We start from the raw sequence: 9,477 nt of genomic DNA, 5'->3' as shown, positions 1-9,477 counted from the left end.
CCAGGAAGGTAAACACCCAGGCAGGAAGTGATTCTCATGGGCATGGGGCCAGCTCTGGGCCGAGACGGGTCTGAAGGTCAGGAATGCTTCCCAGGGAGCCTTTCCTAGGAGAGGACAAAGCACTTGGCTGCAGGCTCTCTGGGACGGGGTGGAGGGCACACGGATCTTGCTGGGGACACGGCGACCTGCTCTCGGGGGGGGGGGGGGGCGTCCCGGACAGGACAGAAGACAGGAGAAGAAGCATCGTCCAGGGGGCCCAACCCCCAGGAGCACCTCACTGGCAGGTGAGCCCACAGTTTCACTATTCTTACTGAAACAAGATGAAATAAGAGATGGAATGGGGGTTGCGGCCGGATTGGAAAGACCCCAGGCAGGTGTGTGAAGGGAAAGGAGACCACCACACATCCATTCATTGAGAAAGAGCCCCGAGAGAGAATTTCATTGTGGAGATCTGAGTCTAGTCTTGGCTTCACCATTCTCTGTCAGGACTCAGTTTTCCCATTTGTGAAGTGGGGTAATGATCCCTTCCAGGCCCCTCTCATGTCATGGCTATGGGGACCAGTGAGATAACACACAGGACTGGATATATCATTGGCTGGGCCCCATGCAAACTGAACATGTGAGGCCGTTTGTTCGAAATTGGTTCAAATTTCAAGAATGAAGAATTTTAAAAGTATTAAGAATGGCAATAGCACAGTCTTAAACCAAGTGAGGGGCCCTTCTGAGCGTGGAGTCCTGTGTGACCGCATAGGTCACCTGCCCATGGCTCCAGCCGTAATAAAAACTGTATATGTAAACGGTGAAGTGCCAAACAAACCGTGATTACTCTGTGGCACGGCTCAAATCTCAGGCCAGGAAGTACACCTGGGGACCGGACGTCTCAGCCCTGGAGTGACAGCCCACAGCTGTGCTGCCCCCTCCTATTGCACCGGCACCTCGGGGTCCCATCTCGAAAGGACAAAAGGCCCAGCCCCTCTGAACCTTCCAGAGGCATACGCCTGCCTGGCATCAAGCCAAAGCACGGAGTGACTCACATGTCGGGGGACGCGCTGCTCTTGGAATGTGGTGGGTAGGCTCTTCTTTTCTATTTTGATTTAAAATTTGGGATGTTCGCACAGTCACTGGACAAGCTGAATTAGGACTTGGGGCTCCCGGATTTGTGACCATTTTGCTGTGTTTTGCCAATGACCCACCCAGTTTTGCCTTTTGGAAAAATGCTCAGGTTAAGGCAGTAAGACCGTTGGTGGGAATGTCCCAGCCCCTGTCACACCTCTGTCTTCCCCTCCCCTCTTCCATGTCCCACTCAGAGTTCCTCTTCCGTGTTCAGTCCTGCCCCTTCTCTGGTGCCCTCGGCATCACACAGCCTGGCAGCGGTAGGAACCAGTGTCTCCATGTGTGTCTTAAACTTTCTGGGAAATCAGACAACAGACCATCTCCCCAACCCCACACTCAATCCCACCCCTTCCTGGAGTCCAAAGTCTCATATCTTGCAAACCCCACCCTTAGAGAGGACCCCCACAGGAGAGGCAGGGTGACAGCAAGGCGGTGGGAGTCAGGGGCCACAGCTTGTTCCCCGTGGCCAGAGATGGAGGGAGACAATTGCTTAGAGAACTCCCCCTTGCCTGTGGGGGCCCTCTCTGGCCTCAGTGGGGCAGCCCAGGGGGCTTCCACCAGCAGACAGAGGAGCCCAGAGGCTCAGAGCACGCGAGTTCTAACAGCCCAGCCCTGGGGCCTCACTGCCTTAGCAGGCCGCAGGCCTGGCAGCCTGACACCAACATCGTGTACCTCAGGGCCCTTTCTCCACCTCCATGAGCCCGTTGCCTCCCCAAGTAAGGACACCCCCAGCACCACCACAGAATGGCACAATTCCTTCCTGTATTCCTTCATCAAACAATTGCCGAGCAGCTTGGGCAGGTGAGGCTTCGCAGAGGGGCTCGGGGCACAGATGGGACCAGGGTGGCAGACGGGAACCAGAACCCCAAAGCCAGGTTAGGGGCCCTCCCTCTGTGAGGGGGGCACAGAATACCCTCCTCACTCCAAGGATGGTTATGGACTGTGGGACCAAGGGCATTTTGGTGGGCTGAGCCACGGGGTTGTATCTCTGAGCCTGTCGGCCGTTGCTTTCCAGAGCTCCCCCTGGCGTCTCGGGGAGCTGCTGGGGCAGAGCAGCTGGGCCTCAGGAGGAATTCTTTGTCTCATCACCTTGGGTTCACCTTCCCCCGCTTTTGGAGCTGTGGTCTTTTGGACATAGAGGAAATGCCCACAGGAAGACTGGCAGCCTGCACTCCTTTCCCTGTTGGCAGCAGTCCTTGAGTGTCCCTGGGAGACCCCACTGGGTCAGGGCAAAAGAGTGAGCACTAAAGAGGGGGCATCTGCCTGGAACATTCCTTAGTGGGTTTCTTTGGGAGAAGAGCTCAGGTGGCTAATTAGATGTCTGGGAACCTGAGTCAGGCCACCTCTCAATCTTTGTACCTCCACTGGCCTTGCCTTTGGGATAGGGAAAAAAAAAATCATGTGTTCGAATGAAGGGGGGAGGCGATCACCAAAGGGGTATCAAGGAGGCCTGCATGGAGGTCTTTGAGCTAAGCATCATTAAACAATCTTACATCACTTCTTAATTATTTATAAGAGGAGAACTAATGCGTATGGTTTTATGTATTATAAAGTAAGGCTCTCTAACTTGAAAATAAGGTAATTTTTTCACGCTTACCCTATCCGAATGATCCAAGTCCTTCCAAGAGCACACTTTCGCAGAGAGCGCGTTCTCAGGTAGAGTGGGACCCTGCAGGGCACGGGGATGGAAGAGGCAGAGGCGTGGACCAGGTGAAGCATGTGGCCCGTATAAAGGCTGCTGATGGGACGGGATTACTGGAGCAGAAGGAAGGTAGAGGGAGGTGGCCCGCAACCCACGATGCCTGGACCCCAAAGCCTGATGGAGATCCCAGCGGAGGTCTGTCTGGCCAATCCGCCTCCCGGGGAACTCACCCCACACTCCTGGACTCCAGCACTAGCTGGTTTTGCCTCGGTCACCTTCACTTTTGGCTGGAGGTTCATGCACCAGGACCGGCGTCTCCCACGGCTAGAAGCTCTGGCCATTTATTAGCTACATCTTTGATGAGTTTAAAAATGGGGTGCTGATTCATTATTATTTAATGAGTATGTTTCCTCCAGAGACAAACCCTCTAGAACAGGTTCTCCAGAGAACAAGCGGCTTGGATGATGCCTTCAAAGGCTCCGAGAAGCTTGGGAACCTCTGGAGCAGGGACCAGCTGGGAGAAGGGAGGAAGGCAAGCTGGCCTGAGGACCTTGACCCCCAGGTCCTGTCTGGAAGTGGCAAGGGTTTTTTCCTGGGGTTGACTCGGGAAGCACTGCTCAATCAGGTTTATACGACCTCCTTGTGTCAGGGTTTCAGTCCATCACGGCACTGAGCTCCTGGCACGCTGACTCCTTAGCACCTCGTCCAGCCAGTCAGTGTTTGCGTGCGGTGCGCCTGCCCTGGGCCGGCAGGGGCGAGACGTGATGGATGGACAACCGCCGCCCCTTCCCCAAGACCCTCAGCTCCCTCCACCCCCCATACCGCTGTCCAAATAGGTAGGTTAGGAAAACCCAATTTCTCACTCACAGCTGATTCACTCAGTGTGCCTGAGCCCAAACAGATTCCCATTAAATCCCACTAATGGGACAAAAAACTTCCAAGTATTTTAACTTTATTAAACCCCGACTAACGAGCTTTATTTTTCATGATGCTCTATATATCTAAATCCTCTCATGAAAGTGAGCGTATCTATAAGATTTTTTTTTCCTCTCATCTGAGTGATAAAAACATTCCTTGGTGGATTCTTGAATACTGGAGGAAAGCCTTCTTTTCTCTAAGTTCCTTTTTAGGAAGTTAGCTTTGAACTTTAAAATGATTCTAAGGTTTTCTGTTTCCGGAGTAAAAAAGCATCTGGCACACGGATAATTTTTCCAAGTGCCTGAGATATCATAGCTGCTCTCTGGAACGTGCTTTCCACGGGTTTCTGGCCTCTTTGGAACCTGTTCAGTCAGGATCAAAGTCACTCACAGTCGGCGAACTTGGGTTCCAAGTCAAGGGTGAGACATGGAGAGATTCTAGCTCAGGGTCAAGATCAAGCCATCTTGATGGTCAATCTAAGAAAAACAGACCCACCTAGGCTGTGTTTGGAAAAATATCGTTATGGCTGATTTGTGTATTCATTGGAGAAATATCACAGAAATTGTCAAAATAAAGGAGCACGGGTAGAGTGCACGCATCTACTAACCGCAGGGCCCCAGGCTTGGGCACTGTCTACTTTTGATCTCCTTCCGAATTGTCTATAATCTTCTAAGGCTGTTTTCTCAGGAAAGGCTGTTTGCTTTAAGTCAGAATGTCCTAAATTCAAGGTGGTGAGGACAAGTTTAGAAATCATGCTCTCCGCCGGGGCCAGGCTGCCTCTGCCACGTGCTGGCTGTGTGACCTGAGCTGAGTCAGTTAACCTCTCTGAACCTGTATGTCCTCCATCATACAAATGTTGGAAACGGCACGAGGATAGTAACGATCATTAGGATTGCCCTGGGTGTTCCATGAGATGAAGAATATAAAGGGCTTGGCTTTCCCTGTTATTGTCCCAATTGGCCTAGAGGGGAAAAAAAAAAAAAAAGATTATCTTTTCCAGGATAAACGCTGACTTCAAGCAGTAGAGAATTTATCAGTTCACCCAGAGAGTTGAGCACAAAGCATGAAAGTGTACACAGAACCCTCAAATGTAAAGAGAACTGGCATCCGCTGACCAATTCATCCAACCCGCTCCAAGCGCTGTGAGCCTGGCCAGCTTTGGGGAGCTCCCTTCCCCGCATGGGGCTATTCAGGTCTGCCCGTCATCAGCTGGGGAGACTGCACACCCGCCCAAGGTGTCTGCATACTGGACCCAATGATTATGTCCCTCTAGTGAATATTTCTTGATAAATGAAGGCATTTTTTCCCAGCAAAATCACAGTGCTCCAATTTTTAAAAACAAGTCTGATCACTGCTGGCATGGAAAGAATTTGAGGAAATCAATGATGGATGATAGACATAGGGCTCCATCTGTAAGGAGAGTATATTAGCTAATTGTTGCTGCTGTAACCAGTGAGCACGCACTTAGAGACTTCAAACAGCACAGACCCTTCATCTTCCAGTGCTCGAAGACAGGAGTCCAAAACAGGTCTCACTGGGCTACAACCAAGGTGTTAGCTGAGCCCCTTTTCTTCTTGCCTCGTGGCCTCCTCTTCCATCTTCAAAGCCAGCAGTGGTAGCACCTGCGAATCTCTCTGACCCACCTGCCTCCCTCTTATAAGGACCCTGGTGATTACATTGAGGGGGGTGGGCACAAAGCAGTGGCCAAGTTGGAGAAGCAGATCCTGGCCTGACCCTGTGATATGAGCATCTGTGGTGAGCGCCAGCCTCTGTGGGATCAGGGAACCCCACCAGGTGGGGCTTGGAGTGGGGGTTGGCCAGCTGTAGCCTGAGGAGATCTCAACTTGTCATGTAGTCAGGTGCTGTGACCATCGGACCCACTTGTCCATCACTCCAGGACCACGGGCATGTGGGTGCTCAGTATTTGCTTCTTAGAGGAGGGGTCAGTGGATGAACAGAAGTCTCTGTGGACTTCATTGTAGACCGAGTGGGCCCAGCCCTCCAGGGAGGAGCTCTGGAGGACAGAGCTCTGAGGAGCAGGGGGGTGGCACCAGGTGGGACACCAGCACAGACCCAGAGGTCACTCTAAGCCAGAAGCCACAGCCGGAGTTCTGTCAGTAGGAATGAAAGGAGAAGCCAAGCTGGGCAGAGAGCACAGACTTAGGAAGGGTCAGAAACACATAGAGATCTGGGCTCTGGGGAGATAGCGCCCAGTGCTGCTGTGATTTGGGGGTTGGGCAGCCCCCAGCTGGGTCCTCGAGGGTCTCATTGGTGTGGAAGGTCCCAGATACCCACCAGCCATTTTGCACATACTGGATGTGCCCTGCTGATGGCCCGGCAAGGTTTGGGTCATTTATGGTTAAAGCACATGGAATCATGAACACAGCAACAAGTGGCAGAGAAACGGGGTGGCAGGAACTTAGAGAGCAGTGGCCTTCACCCTCTTAGGGCCTGATGAAAGCCATGGACAGCCCCACCTCCCTAGAGATACGCAAACACACACTCCCGCACACGGTTCCAGGAGACTTTCAGCTTCGCTGAGGTTCAGGCTCAGAAGGCTGAGCTGGAGCAGGATTTGTCAGAATTGGAGGGCTGGTCACAACATGGCGCCATGACCACCCAGCCTGCCCAGGGCTGCTCTCTGGGGGAGAGCCCAAGATTCTGCACTTCTTAAAACCCCCCAGATATTGCTGCTGTCCAAAGTGAGCCACGTTCTGGGAACCCCTGGCATATAGAGAGGAAAGAAAGCCTGAGTTTGGAAGAGAAATGAATTCTGTGGTATCTGGTTCATCCAGGTAATTTCAACTCAGCGTTTCTGGAATGTTGATCATTGACTTTGCACATTTATAATTTTTGACATTTCATGTACCACTGGTGCTATTAACAGTTTCTATAGATTGGCTTTAAATTAAATTTGCTACTTATTTTCACTCTAAGCATTAATACCTATGAAATTGCTGGTTTGATGTGCTAATTGGAATTTTTCTAAAGTACATAAACTATGTAACTATTAATTTTTTGATGTTTGATGTGCTTCCAAAAATCAGTTCACAGCCACTGGTTCAAATCTCATGCAGTTGGAAGGAGAACAGGGGACTCTCCAGATTTATCCCAATCCTCTGGATATTTTAGGTGGGAGATAGTTGAAAGAAACCAATACCCCTAAACTTCTCTGCCACTATTGCTGTTGTTTTTGTTTTTTTTTTTTTTAAATCTCCCTCTTGGGGCACCTGGGTAGCTCAGTGGGTTAAGTGTCTGACTCTTGATTTCGGCTCAGGCGATGATCTCAGGGTCATGGGATTGAGCCCCATGTCAGGCTCTGTGCTCAGTGTGGAATCTGCTTGAGATTCTCTCCCCCTCTCCCTTTGCCCTCCCCCTGCTTGAATGCATTCTCTCTCTCTCTCTCTTTCTCAAATATAGAAATAGGTAAAATCTTTAAAAAAATAAAAAATACCTCCCTCTTGAATAACTCACTCACCGAAACCACCACAGAAATCCTAGCCTTTCTGCCTGTTAGCTCACAGCTGTATCACCTTCCACATCCCTCCAACATTCTGCTCTCCCTGGCTGTTCTAGTCCCCTCTCTGCCCAGGCACACACTACAGGTCTTGATCTTGACAGCACATGACTCAATAAACCTCAGTTTACTTAACCTCCTTGGTAAACCCTCCTCAGGGCCTGAGTCACCTTCCTCCCACCTGCAGGCCTATGGGGAGATCACAGGATCTCACCAGGAGGCATGCAGAGGCACTTGGAATGCTTCTAGCACTGCACAGACGAGAGAAGTTTCTAGAAGGAAAAAGAAGCCAGAGGAGTCATGTTTGGGATGACGAGCGATGTCAAGGAATTCCCTCCTACCTGCTCTGTGGGGCCTAGCCCAGTGCAGACGCACCTGTGCTCAACGTGTGGGTGCACAGAAGCCTCCCAGAACACGAGGACACTGCTGACCAGGCCAACCTCGTGTCCTAATCCAGACAGTTGACAGCCTAGAGACACCACAAATAAGGGAGGCCAGCATTGGACTGCTGGGAAGTGAGGCCCTGGAATCCCTTCAAGCTAGGGTTAGAAAGAGGTTTTAAGAAATGTTATTGGACCACGTCTTCCATGGAATATTACTCAGCCATCGAAAAGAACGATTTCACAACATTTGCAGCAACATGGACGGGACTGGAGGAGATAATGCTAAGCGAAATAAGTCAAGCAGAGAAAGACAATTATATGGTTTCATTCATTTATGGAACATAAGAAGTAGGAAGATCCGTAGGAGAAGAAAGGGAAGAAGGAAGGGGGGGTAAACAGAAGGGGGAAGGAACTATGAGAGACTATGGACTCTGCGAAACAAACTGTAGGCTTTAGAGGGGAGAGGGGTGGGGGATTGGGATAGGCCGGTGATGGGTATTAAGGAGGGCATGTATTGCATGGTGCACTGGGTGTTATACGCAAGTAATGAATCATGGAACTTTACATAAAAAACTTGGGATGTACTGTATGGTGACTAACATAACATAATAAAAAATTATTATTAAAAAAAAGAAATGTTATTGGAAAAATACAAGGAACTGAAGGGCAAAACTAACACGCAGCTGGCGGAGGACTGAGAATCAGGAATGGGAGATGGGAGAGCTACATCCCTCTCTCTCTCTTCCTCTCTTCCTCCCTGGGCTTTCTTCTGCTTGTATGCTCTCTGTCTCTCGATCTCTCTGACTGTCTCTCCACACTGGCTGCATGGCTATGCCTATATATGACTTGTCCTGGCCGATTAAAAATGCCTTTCCTACCAGGGTGCCTGGGTGGCTCAGTCGGCTAAGTGTCTGCCTTCAACTCAGGTCACGATCCCAGGGTCCTGGGATCTAGCCCCGTGTCAGGTCCCCTGCTCAGCGGGGAGCCTGCTTCTCCCTCTCCCTCTGCCTGCTGTTCTCCCTGCTTGTGCTTTCTTTTTCTCGCTCAGATAAATAAATAAAATCTTTTTTTAAAAAAATGTCTTTTCCACCCCCATAGCCATCCAGTCCAGATTTCCCTGCTAACTGGCCTGGTCCCCATCTCAGTCATCTCTGGAAGAGTGAATACAGTTAACTCAGCCCAGCCTCCAGCTTGATTCCTCCTGGGTCAAAGGTCCACTCTCTTCTGGCCAGCTGTGGCCAGGGGCCTGGGGCCAGGGGCACCCAGGGTCTTCCGCTTCCAGGGGTGAGGATGTAGCAAACTCCCTAGGAAGGGGTTCCAGAACAGGAGGGAAGGATGGCCATTTTCTGGTAAAAGGACTGTTTTCCCAGAGCCATTTTGAGAAGTCGGGTTGGGACTGAGATAGTCCCAACCAGCAATGCAAGTACCCTTTTCATTCCTTTGCCAGTTGTTATGAACTGAATATTCACGTTCCCCCCAAATTCGTATGGTAAAGCTCAAACCCCCAGTGTAATGGCATTTAGAGACGGGGCCTCTGGGAGGTAAGGGCAGATGAGGTCAAGAGGCTGGGGTCCTTATGATGGGATAGTGACCTTGTAAGAAGAGGAAAACCTCTCTCTCCCTCTCTCCTCCCCCCTCCCACTCGCTCTCCTGTGCACACCCCAGGAAAGGCCATGTGAGGACATACGTAGAAGGTGGCTGTATGCGGGCCAGGAAGCGGGCCCTCACCAGAACCCCGCCATACTGCTCCCCGATCTCACACTTCCAGCCTCCAGAACTGTGGGAAAATAAATCTCTGTTGTTGAAGCCACCCGCCCTGTGGCATTTTGTTGAGGCGGCCGAGCTCAGACACCAGTACTGGTCTTGTCATTTTTAGCAGGCCTTTTTATAAATGCTCTAGAATG

At 50.9% G+C, this 9,477-nt stretch overlaps 1 protein-coding gene across 2 annotated transcripts in view; it reads left to right on the top strand.

Annotated features, from left to right (window-relative positions):
• The first annotated feature begins 36 nt into the window (after positions 1 to 36).
• NGEF (neuronal guanine nucleotide exchange factor) overlaps positions 37 to 9,477 on the top strand; it is a 102,945-nt gene continuing 93,504 nt past the window's right edge. The window contains exons 1-2 of one of the 2 annotated variants that reach the window (XM_026491681.4): positions 37 to 284; positions 851 to 1,065. The gene's annotated coding sequence lies outside the window, so the exon portion shown is untranslated. The remainder of the gene's footprint in view (positions 285 to 850; positions 1,066 to 9,477) is intronic. The other variant, XM_026491683.4, reaches the window with a different exon arrangement.

Source organism: Ursus arctos, unplaced genomic scaffold (genome assembly GCF_023065955.2).
Source record: "Ursus arctos isolate Adak ecotype North America unplaced genomic scaffold, UrsArc2.0 scaffold_1, whole genome shotgun sequence".
Taxonomy (NCBI): domain Eukaryota; kingdom Metazoa; phylum Chordata; class Mammalia; order Carnivora; family Ursidae; genus Ursus; species Ursus arctos.
This window is presented reverse-complemented; position numbering and strand designations above follow the sequence as displayed.